The sequence below is a fragment of the Bos mutus genome, chromosome 15, assembly GCF_027580195.1.
Source record: "Bos mutus isolate GX-2022 chromosome 15, NWIPB_WYAK_1.1, whole genome shotgun sequence".
In the NCBI taxonomy this organism is placed as follows: Eukaryota; Metazoa; Chordata; class Mammalia; order Artiodactyla; family Bovidae; genus Bos; species Bos mutus.
Window position 1 is genome coordinate 35856420 of NC_091631.1, and position 14503 is coordinate 35870922.

General features: G+C 41.8%; 1 protein-coding gene across 8 annotated transcripts in view; it reads right to left on the bottom strand.

Moving 5' to 3' along the window:
• STK33 (serine/threonine kinase 33) overlaps positions 1 to 14503 on the bottom strand; it is a 202736-nt gene that overhangs the window by 184585 nt on the left and 3648 nt on the right. For 5 of the 8 annotated variants that reach the window (XM_070383888.1, XM_070383887.1, XM_070383889.1 and 2 more), the window contains exon 1: positions 13192 to 13388. The exons of 2 other annotated variants lie outside the window; for them this stretch is intronic. The gene's annotated coding sequence lies outside the window, so the exon portion shown is untranslated. Of the gene's footprint in view, positions 1 to 13191; positions 13389 to 13499; positions 13692 to 14503 lie in introns of those variants that run through there. One more of the 8 variants, XM_070383886.1, reaches the window with a different exon arrangement.

The window sequence follows — 14503 nt, forward strand, 5'->3', positions numbered from 1 at the left end:
ATAGTATCAGGAGTGGAAAGGCAATCACAGAATCCTAGAATTGGAAAGGATTTCATAGGACATCTGATACAGCATGGAATTTCCTTCACAGAACTGAGAGATGTTGACATGGACCCTGTTAAAAGTTTTCCAGCCACAGGGATCCCAGTCTTTACTTTCCCCAAGAAGCTCGTTTTCATCAGACGCCAACAATAGAATATTTTTCCTCATATCAAGCCAAAATCATCACCCTATAAACCCTCCTTTCAGGATGTAACTCGTCTGTCCTTACAGAATTGCCTAATCCATCTTTAACAGGTCTCAGTCTTCTAGATATAAAGGAAATGAACATGTGTCCCCCAGTCACATTTCCTAGAGGATAGCCATCGTTTCTACATCCCCAATACCTTAGCTGTCCTTCATATCATTTAAAGACCTTGCACCATTCCAGGCCCTTCAATCTCCTTTAGGCATAATTCAACTTGCCAATATCTTAACTAAAAAATGGCATCTAGAACTAACAGTCATACTCCACAAGTTATTACCAACATTTATTCACTAGGAATATTTCACTTTTCACTTTCATGCATTGGAGAAGGAAATGGCAGCCCACTTCAGTATTCTTGCCTGGAGAATCCCAGGGACAGAGGAGCCTGGTGGGCTGCCATCTATGGGGTCGCACAGAGTTGGACACGACTGAAGTGACTTAGCAGCAGCAGCAGCAGCATTCACTAGGAAATAGTCAAACCAAAGAACCCTGTGCTTCCTAGGGAACAAGTCTTGACATGTACTATGGAAATAGCCAGATAAATAGAAAATATAAGTCAGTTTTAATCAAAGACAGTGATGAGAAAACTGGAGGGGGAGGTAGCTTAAAATATAGTGTCATCTAGCTATTCATTCTGAAAGAAGTTAACCACGCTACATGCTAGTCCACAATCTAAATTACCTGAGATACTGGTAATGAGAAAGTAATATGACCAAAACTTGATAAATTTGCAATAAGCATAAGCATATATAAAGCAATCGTAGCCTTTAAAATAAATTACTTTTAATCTCATCCAAAGAATCAAATGAAATCAAAATACTGGATGTAATTAAGACTGTTTAGTTTCCCTGGAGATTATACAAATCAGACATGTTAAGCATTCTAGAAACATTTGATACAATTAAGGAAATCCTATTGAAAAAAATTAGTCTGTAAAACAGAGATAATATGGGGTTAAGGAATGGCTTATTAATTACACATTCAATTCTGAGTATAATAAATACAGCTATTACCATTTCAATTCAATAGTGGCTGAGCTCAGAAAGCTAAATCACTGCCATTCAATCTGCCTCAAGAATCTAGATCTAATCAGTATAGTCACTGCCTGCTTCATTTATTGACTCACAGAATTGTTTTAGGCTGAAAGGAATTTAGATGAAAAAAAAAAAACACCATAAGAAGGAGCATTAGAATTAAAGACCAAAATCTGGCACCTTGTCTACTGTGCTTGAACAACCTTTCAAATATTTGAAAACAGCTCTCATATCCCCCCTTCCCACCAATCGTCTTTCCAAAGCCAGTTCCTTCAAATGACTTATAATATAGGGCGGATCTCAGAACAAAGTCCTACATTAAGTGACTTCTGGAAATTCAGACATGTTCTTTCACGTCTGAAGGGCCAGCTTAGGCTGTCTTGAGGGGATACGTGAGTAGCTTCCGGGCAGAGGCTGTCCCCAACAAGACGAAGACTCTCGAGCCACTCTTCAACCCTCTGTTCCTCTGCTTCAGGCAAAGCAAGAGGGACCTGAGGGACACAGCCCGGGAGCAGAGCCAATGAGTGAGTGAATGTGAGAGAAGCTCAGAAGGGAGGCTGTGACTGTGCCAACATTACAATCTCCAGCGGATAGCAGCTCCAGGTCAGGGGCCTCCCTTGTACCCAGCCATTCTTCAATAGCCCTCTCTACTAGGGCTCAGCCACCCGGATGGGTCTTTTCTATTTCCAACTAAGCCCTGGGGCAAGGAGGACAGAGATTCCTCCAGAGAAAGCGCATAGCCAGAGGTAGCTCTCCATGAGCTGTAAGGTCATAATACCAAAGTAGATGGGCAAGTAACTTAGGACAATATTCATGCGGCAGAATGCTATCAAAAGAGAAGCAGGAAGGCAAAAGCCTAAAATATTAGATTAGATGCTTGGGGGAAATGCTAAAGACCAAAGGATTTTTTAAACTAGGCTTAGAATAAGAAGAATAAAACCAAGACAGATGTTAACAGATTCTGAACTACAATTAATGCTTCTGTCTCTGCCCAAACTGACCTCAAATCTTGGCCCAGCATAATAGGCTGTTTGTAAGCTGGACACCATTAGCCTGTCAGTCAGTGTCTCTGACTGTTCCCCTGGATATCAACTTCCTTAAAGGCCTACACTCTTTCCCACACCAGGCCTTCATCCTGCCTCAGATCCCTTCCCCCTTCTGCTGAGCCTCCCCTGATTGCCCCAGCAGACTCAGGAGACCTCCCCTCCAGTTCCCATGGCACCAAGCCTCATGTTGCTGTGACAGCTCCTATGGGATATGATTGTTTCTTGGTGTGCTTCCCTCCAAAACACACTGTGAGCTCTCAAAAGCGGTATCTTTGTATTCCAAGAGTCCAGCATAGCGTCTGGCTCACAAGTTAGTAAGTGAATGAATCAAATGAGGGAACTAGGATAAGTGAAGTATCAACCACATGCCAGGTCATATGTCTTTCATCTCTTCTCGACTGACTAATGATAGACATACAGAAAACAGTGCCTGAAGCACACTAAGTGATCAATAAAATCAATTGACTGAATAAATCAAGTAAATATACATGAAAAGAGCTTTGACAGGTTCAGCAAGTGATATGGTCATGAGTATGAAGCTCCCTTTCGGTGTCAAGATTCTGTGGAATTTTAAAAAGCTGTATGTACACAAATTTCCCAGAAGATTTGGGGAAAAGAGAAGGGAAACAAGTCTTTATTGAGGGGCTACAATTTTGTTAGGCACTTTATATATGACATTTGATTTGTTTTTCATAATAATTCTGGGAAGTTGGGATTATAATCCTCATTTGATAGATAAAGAAACCAATGATAGACACGCAGAGACAAAATTTGAACTCAGATAAGCCTGACCCCAGTCCTAAGCTTTTCCCCCACTGCACACCTGAATCCCTGGGAGGAACACAAGTCTCCCTTCCCTATCACTCCACTCCAAGGAAAAGGAGTTCTGAAACAAGCCAAGGCTCATCTGGGTTATGATTCCAGAGGGTGGAGCTTTCAATGGGAAGCATGAAGAAACGAAAGAGCTCTGCCTTCCCTTGAAAACATCCCCTTTTCTTTCTTGAAAGGTTCACAACTCTTCCCACGTTCCTCCCATGAGTCTGGAAGGATGATTTTAGGGTCTCTCCAGCTTAGAGAAAAGCAATGCCTCTTTTACTTTTCCTGCTCTCTAGAAGGCCAAGTGGCAATCAAGTTATAATTCAGAGGAAAGACGGCAAGGAGGCAACACCACGGGTCTACATGAAAGGCCTTAAATTAGAAGGGGAAGCAGCCCTGAAGCTTCTTGCATCCCCTGCAAACCTACTCACCAGGTTGTAAGCCTACAAAGAGATGGTAACCAAAGTACTAATTAGCAATACAGATGTTCCTTTGTCTGGAATGTCTTCTGTGTAGGATGGTGGCATCTAATTGAGGTGACAAGGTATCAGCCAAATGTTTCATCAAAACAACAGGACTTACAAGTTGACTTAAACAAATAATGTGAGGCCTACAACAGATGGTCTTGGGACAACAGGCTATCCTCATGCAAAAGGATGAATCTGGACACTTACTCTACACATATATAAAAACTAACTCAAAATGGATCAAAGGCCTAAATACAAGAGCTAAAACCACAAAACTCTTAGGAAAAAAAAATACAAGTAAATCGTCATGACCATGAATTAGGCAACAATTTTTTACACATGACATCTAAAGCCAAGCAAGTGTTAGTCACTCAGTTGTGTCCGACTCTTTGTGATCCATGGACTGTAGCCCACCAGGCTCCTCTGTCCATGGGATTCTCCAGGCAAGAATACTTGAGTGAGTTGCCATTCCCTTCTCCACTAAAGCCAAGCAATCAAAGTAAAAACATATATATTGAATTTCATAAAATTAAAACCTTTTGTTCCTCAAAAGACACTACCAGGCAACAAGAAAAAGACAACATACAGAATGGGAGGAAAAGTTTGTAAATCATATATCTGATAAGGGTCTAATATTCAGAATATATAAAGAACTATTACAACTCAAGAATAAAAAAAAAACAATTCAAATTTTAAAAATAAACAAAGGAGTTAAATCGCTACTTCTCCAAAGAAGATATACAAATAGCCAATGATGTCCAACATCATTAGTCATAAGGGAAATGCAAACCCAAAGTATAATGAGGTATCACCTCACACCTACAGAGATGGCTATAATCAAAAAGATGGATTGGTGATGGTGTGGAAAATGAGATTCCTCACACATTACTGGTGGAAACGCAAAATGGTGCAACTATTAAATACTTTGGAGAACAGTTTGGCAGTCTTCAAAAAGTCAGACATAGAAATGACTAGCAATTCTACTCCTGGATATCCTAAATATATACTCAAGAGAAATGAAAAGATGCGTTCACACAAAAACTTATACATAAATATTCACAGTAGCATTATTCATAATAGCAAAAAAAGAAAAAGAAACAACCAAAATCGCCATCTACTGATAAATGGATAAAAACAATGTGGTATATCCATATAGTGGGATTTTACTTGCTTATAGAAAAGAATGAAGGGCGAATACATACTACAACAGAAATGATTCTTTAAAACATCATGCTAAGTGAAAGAAGCCAAATGCAAAAGGGTCCATATTGTATGATTCCATTTATACAAAATGTCCATGATAACAGGCAAATCCATAGAGAAAGTAGATTAGTGCTTGCCAGGGGCTACGGGAAGGGAGAATGGGAAGTGACTGCCAACAGATGTGAGGTTTCTTTAGGGGGTTATGAAACATTCTAGAATTAGATAGTGGTTGATGATTGCAAAACCTTGTGATGTACGAAAAACTTAATTTTACACTTTAAAAACAAATTATATGGTATGTTAATTACATCTCAGTTTTTTAAAAGTGAGCTGCAAGTATAAAAAGGAGCTAGGTGTACACATTATAACATATGTACTATCAAAGAGATATGATAGAAAAGCAATTAAGTTAACTTGAAAATCACTGCTGGACTTTGGTGTTTACTTTCATAATAACAAATATGAAAAGTATTACATTTTATTGGCATAAGTTGCACACCAACATAAAGAAGATTGAGAGGAAAAATTAATTTGATTTCCATGAAAAAACGTCCAAGGATATTTATTTGCTTTCTTCCCAGTATCTCGGCTGGTTGGAAGCTGAACTCCCTGGAGCAGATATAAGAGCCTCTATGTTAGATTTGCTGACAGCAAACAGACTTGAAAGAATTCAAGTATAAGAAACTGAGCCTCAGATGAGCTACCTTTGGTAAATGGTAAATGGATTCTCTCCTAGCAAGCTCTGTTGCTGCAGACAAGCATTCCACCATGATAACGACAAAGTAACAGAGTAGAACTTTTCAATTACCAGCATCTCAACCTTAGAGACTGGATGAACATCTTCTATAGGGCTTTTTCTTTGATTCTCTGAATGAATATGTATGAGTCCAAACGACCAGTTTTTCCAGGTGAACACAGCTCATGTTAAGAATATTGAATTACAAACAAACTCTGCACACATACAATGTAAAAGCAAAACTATAAGACAGTATTCTATTAACTGTACCTGGAACATTGTAGCACCCACTAAATACTTGCTGAATGAAGCTTATATAGTTAAAGTTGTGATTCAATCACTAAGTCGTGTCCAACTCTTTGTGACCCCATGGATTGTAGCCTGCCAGTCTCTTTGTCCATGGATTTCCCAGGCAAGAATACTGGAGTGGGTTGCCATTTCCTTCTCCAGGGGATATTCCTGACCCAGGGATCAAACCTGGGTCTCCTGCATTGCTGGCAGTCTCCTGCATTGCAGGTGGGCTCTTTACTATCTACTAAATAATTTAGATCAAATAATAAGGCAAACAGAATTTCTAAATCAACCTGTCTTCATCAATAAGGTGCTTTTTACTTGCTTTATTCCTGATGTTATACCACATCCTCACTGATAGTCCAACTGAAAAGTCTACGGTTATTAACAAAGATATTTACTCTATTATAAGTATTAATAGAAAGGACAGTCTGACTTAATTCTAATAATTACTGCCCCTCATCTTACAAAACATCCTGAAATGAAACAACTTTGGGTCAATAAAACTGCAGGAATTTGTGAGGTGATTAGTCATTCACCTCACAATTTATTTTAGTTAACAAACTAAGAAAAGATATATTGATACAGTTGTTAACTCGTCACATTCTGAACCCTAAGACAGATCCAAGCAAAACACAATTCACCTCTGATCCCTACTGGAGCTCCACAGGGAGGGAAATTCTTCCTGAAGCGCATCTTAAAGCATACTAATTTACCAATGCCTGGTAGGTCAGCAATTAATTCTACATCGCATTTTCCCTTTTTATATCCTCTGACAAGAACAGGGAAATCATTTCTCAGTATCTAACAACTGTGGGTGCTTGAAATACTATATAGAATCGTGAGGTCGATAAAAGAAGTAGAAAATATCTTCAGAGATCACATCTTCTCTTTCAGAACACTGCTAAAAGTCTCTAAGGATACAGTTCTACAAATTCACAATGTACGACAGACACTGGCAGAAAAAGTCTTCATCAGTCTTTTACAGCAGCGTAAGCTCTTTTCTTCTGTCTTCAAGGAGACATATGATGACATGAATATCAACCTTTATATTATCATCCTTTAGGTTTTTTATTGGAAATCACACTACTCAATTCACTTTCACTTTCATGAACTCTTCCTTGATTTGCTGACATCACAAAATAACATTTTTAAAGAAAGTGTAATTTGTTAACTGGTCTCTGTATGAAAAAGACTTTCTAAGCATAAAAAGCAATGAATCAAAAAGGAAAAGGTTAATGAGTAGACCATATAAAATTGTTTTAATTTCTATAAATCAAAAACCACCATAAGTTAAATGAAAAGGCAATTATAAAAAGATTAAAAAAAAAAAAGGCAACTATAGGAGAAACGCCCCAACATGACAAGCAAGGGTTAATATCCTTACTCTATAAAGAGTTTACACAAATCAGTGTCTGGCCTAGAGAGTGCCACCCCCACCCCAACCTCCACATTCCCCTCCTCATCCATACAAGAAATTGCTAGGTCCCTTTTTAAAAAATGTTATAGTTTTTCAGAGTTTCAGGATCACTCTGCCTCTTTCTTCTGCCTTAGTTCCTTGCCTCCTATCTGGATGCTCTCCTTCTCCTAAGGCCTGTTAGCCAGGAGACTCCATAAACAACCTGATTTTGACTTCAGATTTTCCCCAAGATCCAGCCTCTGCAACACAGCTTTCTACATTGCTCTGCTATCTGCAGGCAAGTAACAACTAGCCCCAGGCTCCAGGGATACCAACTAATTCAACTATTCCAACTAATTCCAGCCAAAGTCCAGCATACTGGCTCCTCCTGCCTGGGCCAAAAAGGTGAAATCAAACTAAACAATTAAAAAAAGCTGAAAGGAAAGTGAAAGTGAAGTCGCTCAGTCGTGTCTGACTCTTTGTGACCCCATGTGTAGCCTACCAGGCTCCTCTGTCCATGGGATTTTCCAGGCAATAGTACTGGAGTGGATTGCTATTACCCTTCTCCAGGGGAATCTTCCCAACCCAGGGATCAAACCCAGGTCTCAGTTATTTTAGACAGACGCTTTACTACCTGAGCCACCAGGGAAAAGCTGAGACTCCATGTAAAACAATCAAAGAACTTGTGCAGGCAATTCACAGAAAAGAAATAGCTAATAGCTAGTAACAAGATTTTTTAAGGCTTCAGGTCAGTTCAGTTGCTCCTTATGACCCCATGAATTACAGCACGCCAGGCCTCCCTGTCCATCACCAACTCCCGGAGTTCCCTCACACTCATGTCCATCGAGTCAGTGATGCCATCCAGCCATCTCATCCTCTGTCGTCCCCTTCTCCTCCTGCCCCCAATCCCTCCCAGCATCAGAGTCTTTTCCAATGAGTCAACTCTTCGCATAAGGTGGCCAAAGTACTGGAGTCTCAGCTTTAGCATCATTCCTTCCAAAGAACACCCAGGGCTGATCTCCTTTAGAATGCACTGGTTGGATCTTCTTGCAGTCAAAGGGACTCTCAAGAGTCTTCTCCAACACCACAGTTCAAAAGCATCAATTCTTCCGCACTCAGCTTTCTTCACAGTCCAACTCTCACATCCATACATGACCGCTAGAAAAACCATCAGATCAGATTAGATCAGATCAGTCGCTCACTCGTGTCTGACTCTTTGCGATCCCATGAATCGCAGCACGCCAGGCCTCCCTGTCCATCACCACTCCCAGAGTTCACTCAGACTCACGTCCATCGAGTCAGCGATGCCATCCAGTCATCTCATCCTCTGTCGTCCCCTTCTCCTCCTGCCCCCAATCCCTCCCAGCATCAGTCTTTTCCAATGAGTCAACTCTTCGCATGAGGTGGCCAAAGTACTGGAGTTTCAGCTTTAGCATCATTCCCTCCAAAGAAATCCCAGGGCCGATCTCCTTCAGAATGGACTGGTTGGATCTCCTTGCAGTCCAAGGGACTCTCAAAAGTCTTTTCCAACACCACAGTTCAAAAGCATCAATTCTTCGGTGCTCAGCCTTCTTCACAGTCCAACTCTCACATCCATATATGACCAAAGGAAAAACCATAGCCTTGACTAAATGGACCTTTGCTGGCAAAGTAATGTCTCTGCTTTTGAATATGCTATCTAGGCTGGTCATAACTTTCCTTCCAAGGAGTAAGCGTCTTTTAATTTCATGGCTGCAGTCACCATCTGCAGTGATTTTGGAGCCCAAAAAACTAAAGTCTGACACTGTTTCCCCATCTATTTCCCATGAAGTGATGGGACTGGATGCCATGATCTTCGTTTTCTGAATGTTGAGCTTTAAGCCAACTTTTTCACTCTTCTCTTTCACTTTCATCAAGAGGCTTTTTAGTTCCTCATCACTTTCTGTCATAAGGGTGGTGTCATCTGTGTATGTGAGGTTATTGATATTTCTCGCAGCAATCTTGATTCCAGCTTGTGCTTCTTCCAGCCCAGCGTTTCTCATGATGTACTCTGCATAGAAGTTAAATAAGCAGGGTGACAATATACAGCCTTGACGTCCTCCTTTTCCTATTTGGAACCAGTCTGTTGTTCCATGTCCAGTTCTAACTGTTGCTTCCTGACCTGCATACAAATTTCTCAAGAGGCAGGTCAGGTGGTCTGGTATTCCCATCTCTTTCAGAATTTCCCACAGTTTATTGTGATCCACACAGTCAAAGGCTTTGGAATAGTCAATAAAGCAGAAATAGATGTTTTTCTGGAACTCTCTTGCTTTTTCCATGACCCAGCAGATGTTGGCAATTTGATCTCTGGTTCCTCTGCCTTTTCTAAAACCAGCTTGAACATCTGGAAGTTCACGGTTCATGTATTGCTGAAGCCTTGCTTGGAGAATTTTGAGCATTACTTTACTAGCGTGTGAGATGAGTGCAATTGTGCCGTAGTTTGAGTATTCTTTGGCATTGCCTTTCTTTGGGATTGGAATGAAAACTGACCTTTTCCAGTCCTGTGGCCACTGCTGAGTTTTCCAAATTTGCTGGCATATTGAGTGCAGCACTTTCACAGCATCATCTTTCAGGATTTGAAAGAGCTCAACTGGAATTCCATCACCTCCACTAGCTTTGTTCGTAGGATGCTTTCTAAGGCCCACTTGACTTCACATTCCAATGGAAGATATGAGTTAAAATGAGATAGTATTTTTAATCTGTGAAATTTGAAGATTTTTAAAAATAATAATGCTAACACAGATGTCATAAAAGTGATAGCAAGATGGTTAACTGGTATAATCTTTCCAAAGATAGCAGTATGTTTGAAGAGTATTCATCTTCCTTTGACTCTGTAATTTCATTTTCAGGAACTGATCTTCAGTAATCAAAAATCTACTCGAAAGATTTAACTATAAAGAAATTCATCTCTACATTTCTGTATTTGAAATATAACTATCAAACAATAAGTAAATAACAAATTATGGTTCATCCATAGTGTCATTATGGGGCAAATAAAAATGATATAGTAAGAGCTGATTCTTCTATAGCCCTGATTAAGTAACATTCACTGTCCAAAGCAGTTAACATGTATTAACTCAATTACTCCTCCAACAACATAAACAGAACTTGTAAGGTAAGTAGATACTAGTATCATCTCCTTTTCACAGTTGAGGAATCTGAGGCACAAAGAAGTTAAGTAGTTGGTTTAAAGTTACACTGGCACAGATTCATATGCCCTTATCTGAAATCCTAAAATCCAAAAGCTCTGAATACCACATGCTCTCATAAATTTGTGGCAAATCCATTTCTTGGCAAAACCTGACCTAAACTCATGTAAAAGTATGTATAGTCTTTACTTATCTCACTTAGAGTGAAGTTTTCTTTCTAAAGAAAAATTAATGTGTTTGATTACAGAGTGCTGTCCAAGACCCCACTAGAAGGGATGCAGTTTATAAACCATGTTGTCCTTCTATAATCTAAAAAATTCTGAATCTTAAAGCACAACTAGCCCCATGGGTTTCAGATAAGGAAGTGTGGCAGAACTGAAATTCAAATCTCTCCATCTGCCTGGCTCTGGAGTGTGCTCTTAACCATGATGGTTATTTTGAGATCATTTAATGGAATAGGAAAATCTTTATAATTAAAACATATAGGTATTTTATTAACTACATACTATGTATCAGACACATGGAGAAAATTAAAATTGTGATGATGCTACTAAGGAGATATAATTGGTATCAGAAAAGTTTATACCCCGAGGGGTGTTGTTCTAGACAGAGTGGTCAGTGGCAGCTTTTCTGGGAATCATCTGATCTGAGAAGTGAAGGATGAGCAAGAGTTAACAAGATGAGGGAAGAGAATACCTGGAAGGAGAAGAGCATGTGCAAAGGCCCTGTAGTAGGAGGGAAAATGGGAGACAAAGGACTCAGTGTAACTGGAACACAGAGAACAAGGGGAGCCTGGTGTAAGATAAGGAGCTTCCCTGGTGGCTCAGATGGTAAAGAATCCACCTGCAGTGCAGGAGACCTGAGTTCAGTCCCTGGGTTGGTAAGATCCCCTGGAGAAGAGAAAGGCTACCCACGCCAATATTCTGGCCTGGAGAATTCCATGGACAGAGGAGCCTGGCGGGCTGCAGTCCAGTTCAGTTCAGTTCAGTCGCTCAGTTGTGTCCAACTCTTTGTGACTCCATGGACTGCAGCACGCCAGGCCTCCCTATCCATCACCAACTCCTGGAGTTTACTCAAACTCATATCCACTGAGTTGGCGATGCCATTCAACCATCTCATTCTCTGTCATCCCCTTCTCTTCCCACCTTCAATCTTTCCCAGCATCAGGGTCTTTTCAAATGAGTCAGTTCTTCGCATGAAGTGGCCAAAGTATTAGAGTTTCAGCTTCAGCATCAGTCCTTCCAATGAATATTTAGGACTGATTTCCTTTAGGATGGACTGGTTGGATCTCCTTGCTGTCCAAAGGACTCTCAAGAGTCTTCTCCAACACCACAGTTCAAAAGCATCAATTCTTCAGGGCTCAGCTTTCTTTATAGTCCAACTCTCACATCCATACATGACTCCTGGAAAAACCATAGCTTTGACTAGATGGACCTTTGTTGAAAAAATAATGTCTCTGCTTTTTAATATGCTGTCTAGGTTGGTCATAACTTTACTTCCAAGGAGCAAGCATCTTTTAATTTCATGGCTGCAGTGACCATCTGCAGTGATTTTGGAGCCCCCAAAAATAAAATCTGTCACTTGGGGCCAAAAATAGTCAGACATGACTGAGAGATTTTCACACTATAGAGGAGGTAGATGCTACAGGACCTTAAAGTGGAATAACATTTGCCCCTATTTGCCTGAGCGACATTCCCAGTGTAATTAGTATTCTCTTTTACTCTCAAAGGTATCTTGGTCCATGTAATAAAATATATGGTCACCCAATTTATAGAGCACATTAAAGAGTGGTACCTTTATCCTAAAAGTAGTAAGAAATCCTGACAGATTTTAAGCAAGGGAGAGGAGAAGGGTATCAAAATGAAATCTTAGTTTTCAAAAGATTACTCCTACTGCAGGGTAAGAATTGATGAGAATATTGAAAGGATAGGTGAATACCTTCAGACTAGTTTGGAGGCCACTATAGGAGATCAGGCAAGAGACCATGACAGCCTGGTCTAGGGTGACAATGATAGAGACTAAAAGAAGTGGATGGAATTCAGTCTGGTTTGAACATAAAATGAACAGAGAACTTGATGATCTGGACATGGAAAGACAGTCCATGACTTTTGGCTTGCAAACTAGATGGATGTTGGTATGATTCACTGAGATAGGAATATGAGAGATTTACATGAGCTAGATCGTTAAATGTGTGAGGCATCTGCATGGCAGTTGAAATGTGAAGTGGGGGAATCTGAAAGAGTGCCTAAAACAAAGAATGTTTAAGTTTGAAACGATGTTTCTTTCCATTGGCAGAGCCCTCTTCTGATGCATGACCATATTTTCCGGTTGGATACTGGAGCAGTTCAGTGGTCAGACAAAAGAGAAGGTTCCCGCCTTGGCTGGTAGTGTGGGACCTGGAGAATCAAACAGCGCGCAGCATGTAAAGATCCCTTCAAACTAAATCACAGTCTGGCTGGACATTTACGGTTCACAAAGCGGTTTCACATACAGGCTCCTTCAAACCCACCACACTTCGTAGAAATTATACACTACATGTACAGATGAGGAAACTGAGGTAGAGCGCTTGAATTACCTGTCCACACAGAGGCTGCTCTTAACGGCATACTATCTCCTTGTACATCCACTGTGTGCAAGGAACTACCCTAAGTGCTGTAAGAAAGAGCTATATCATACAATGAGGTCCTCCTAGGTGCCAGGCTCTAGGAGACTAAAAAAATGAGAGAAGACGGATAGCGGAAGGGAAGCCACAAATTCAGAACTTTTAAGGATGTGCTATACTTACCCTAGAGTATGTATGTTCGCTTTAAATTTCAAAAAGGTTCACGTCCCAAGGTGGGGGTCAAGGTGAAAAGGTGAAGATGAACCAGGGACCACCCCAAACGCCGACCCAGGGGAAATGGGGTCCCAACGGCTGGGCCTCAGGACACACTACGAGAGGACTGCGGGAGCCGCCAGCCGACCGGGCAGCGGAGGCCCAGCGGCCGGTTTGCCGGCGCGTTGCCATAGCAACGGCCGGGCCAGCTTCGGCCTGGGGCCCTCCCGCCCATCCCGCGGGGCCCGCCCTGCGCCGCGACGCCAGGGGCCACTCACCCGGGCCCGCGGGAGGGCTGGCTTCCGATTGGCGTGCACACTCCGCCCCGGTGGTCGCCGAGCCCGGAATTCCGCACCTGCAGAAACTTTTCGGCCGGCGGGGCAACCGCACGGAGGTGGACGGGGGCCGCCTGGGGACAAAGTGCGTCGGCCGGCGCGAAGCCCTTCTCCCAGCAGCTGAGCTGTCAAGGAGGGAGACCCCCAGGTGCGCTCAGGGCGTCCCCGCGAGCAGCTCCTCCTAGAGAGGGACCTGAGTACCCTATCTCAGGGACAGAGGAGCAGACACGTATTACAGGAAATTAAACCTTTATAGCAATGATATCACAGAACTGAGAGGATATCCAGGCCATAGTTCTCGCTCAGGGCCCGAGCCTTTCTGGGGCAGCCAGGTGGAGCTGGTGCTGTAAGCCTCGCGCCGCAGTGGGGGTCAGAGCTGGCCTAAAAGTCAGGAAAATGAATATCGGTGCTGGGGGAAGGCCCCCGAAGTGCATGGTGTTTGTCCCCACAGAGGGGCTGAGAAGGCTCTTGACAGATCAAAAGGCATTTCCCAGGAATATGTGTTAGCTGCAAAGCTCTGTGGACCATTTGAATGCATGCCGCCTGCAATAAAGGCTAGAAACACGGACTCCAGCTGTATGCTAATATATTTCTGACCTGATCTAGGAATGGCTTCTGTGGACACGGTCCTGCTCTTTAGCAGCTGGGGGGAAGGAAATTCAACTCTCCTGACACTAGCCTAATTATTCAGGCAGATGTCCTCTACAGTTTATTTGATTAATAGCCAAGAACTTGGTACAGAGGTCGATTCATTTTACTTCTTAGAGGTAGAAGTCCACCTTTGGCAATGGGTTCCTCCTGTCAGTTTCACCTGACAACTCATAATGGCTGCTAGTGAGCAACTGGTAACGTCAGTATTACAAATTTTTCAATAATCCCTACCATGTCCTATACCCTAGAACTTTGGGGTACTGGCTATACTTTGTTCTGAGGAAGTACAGAACTGT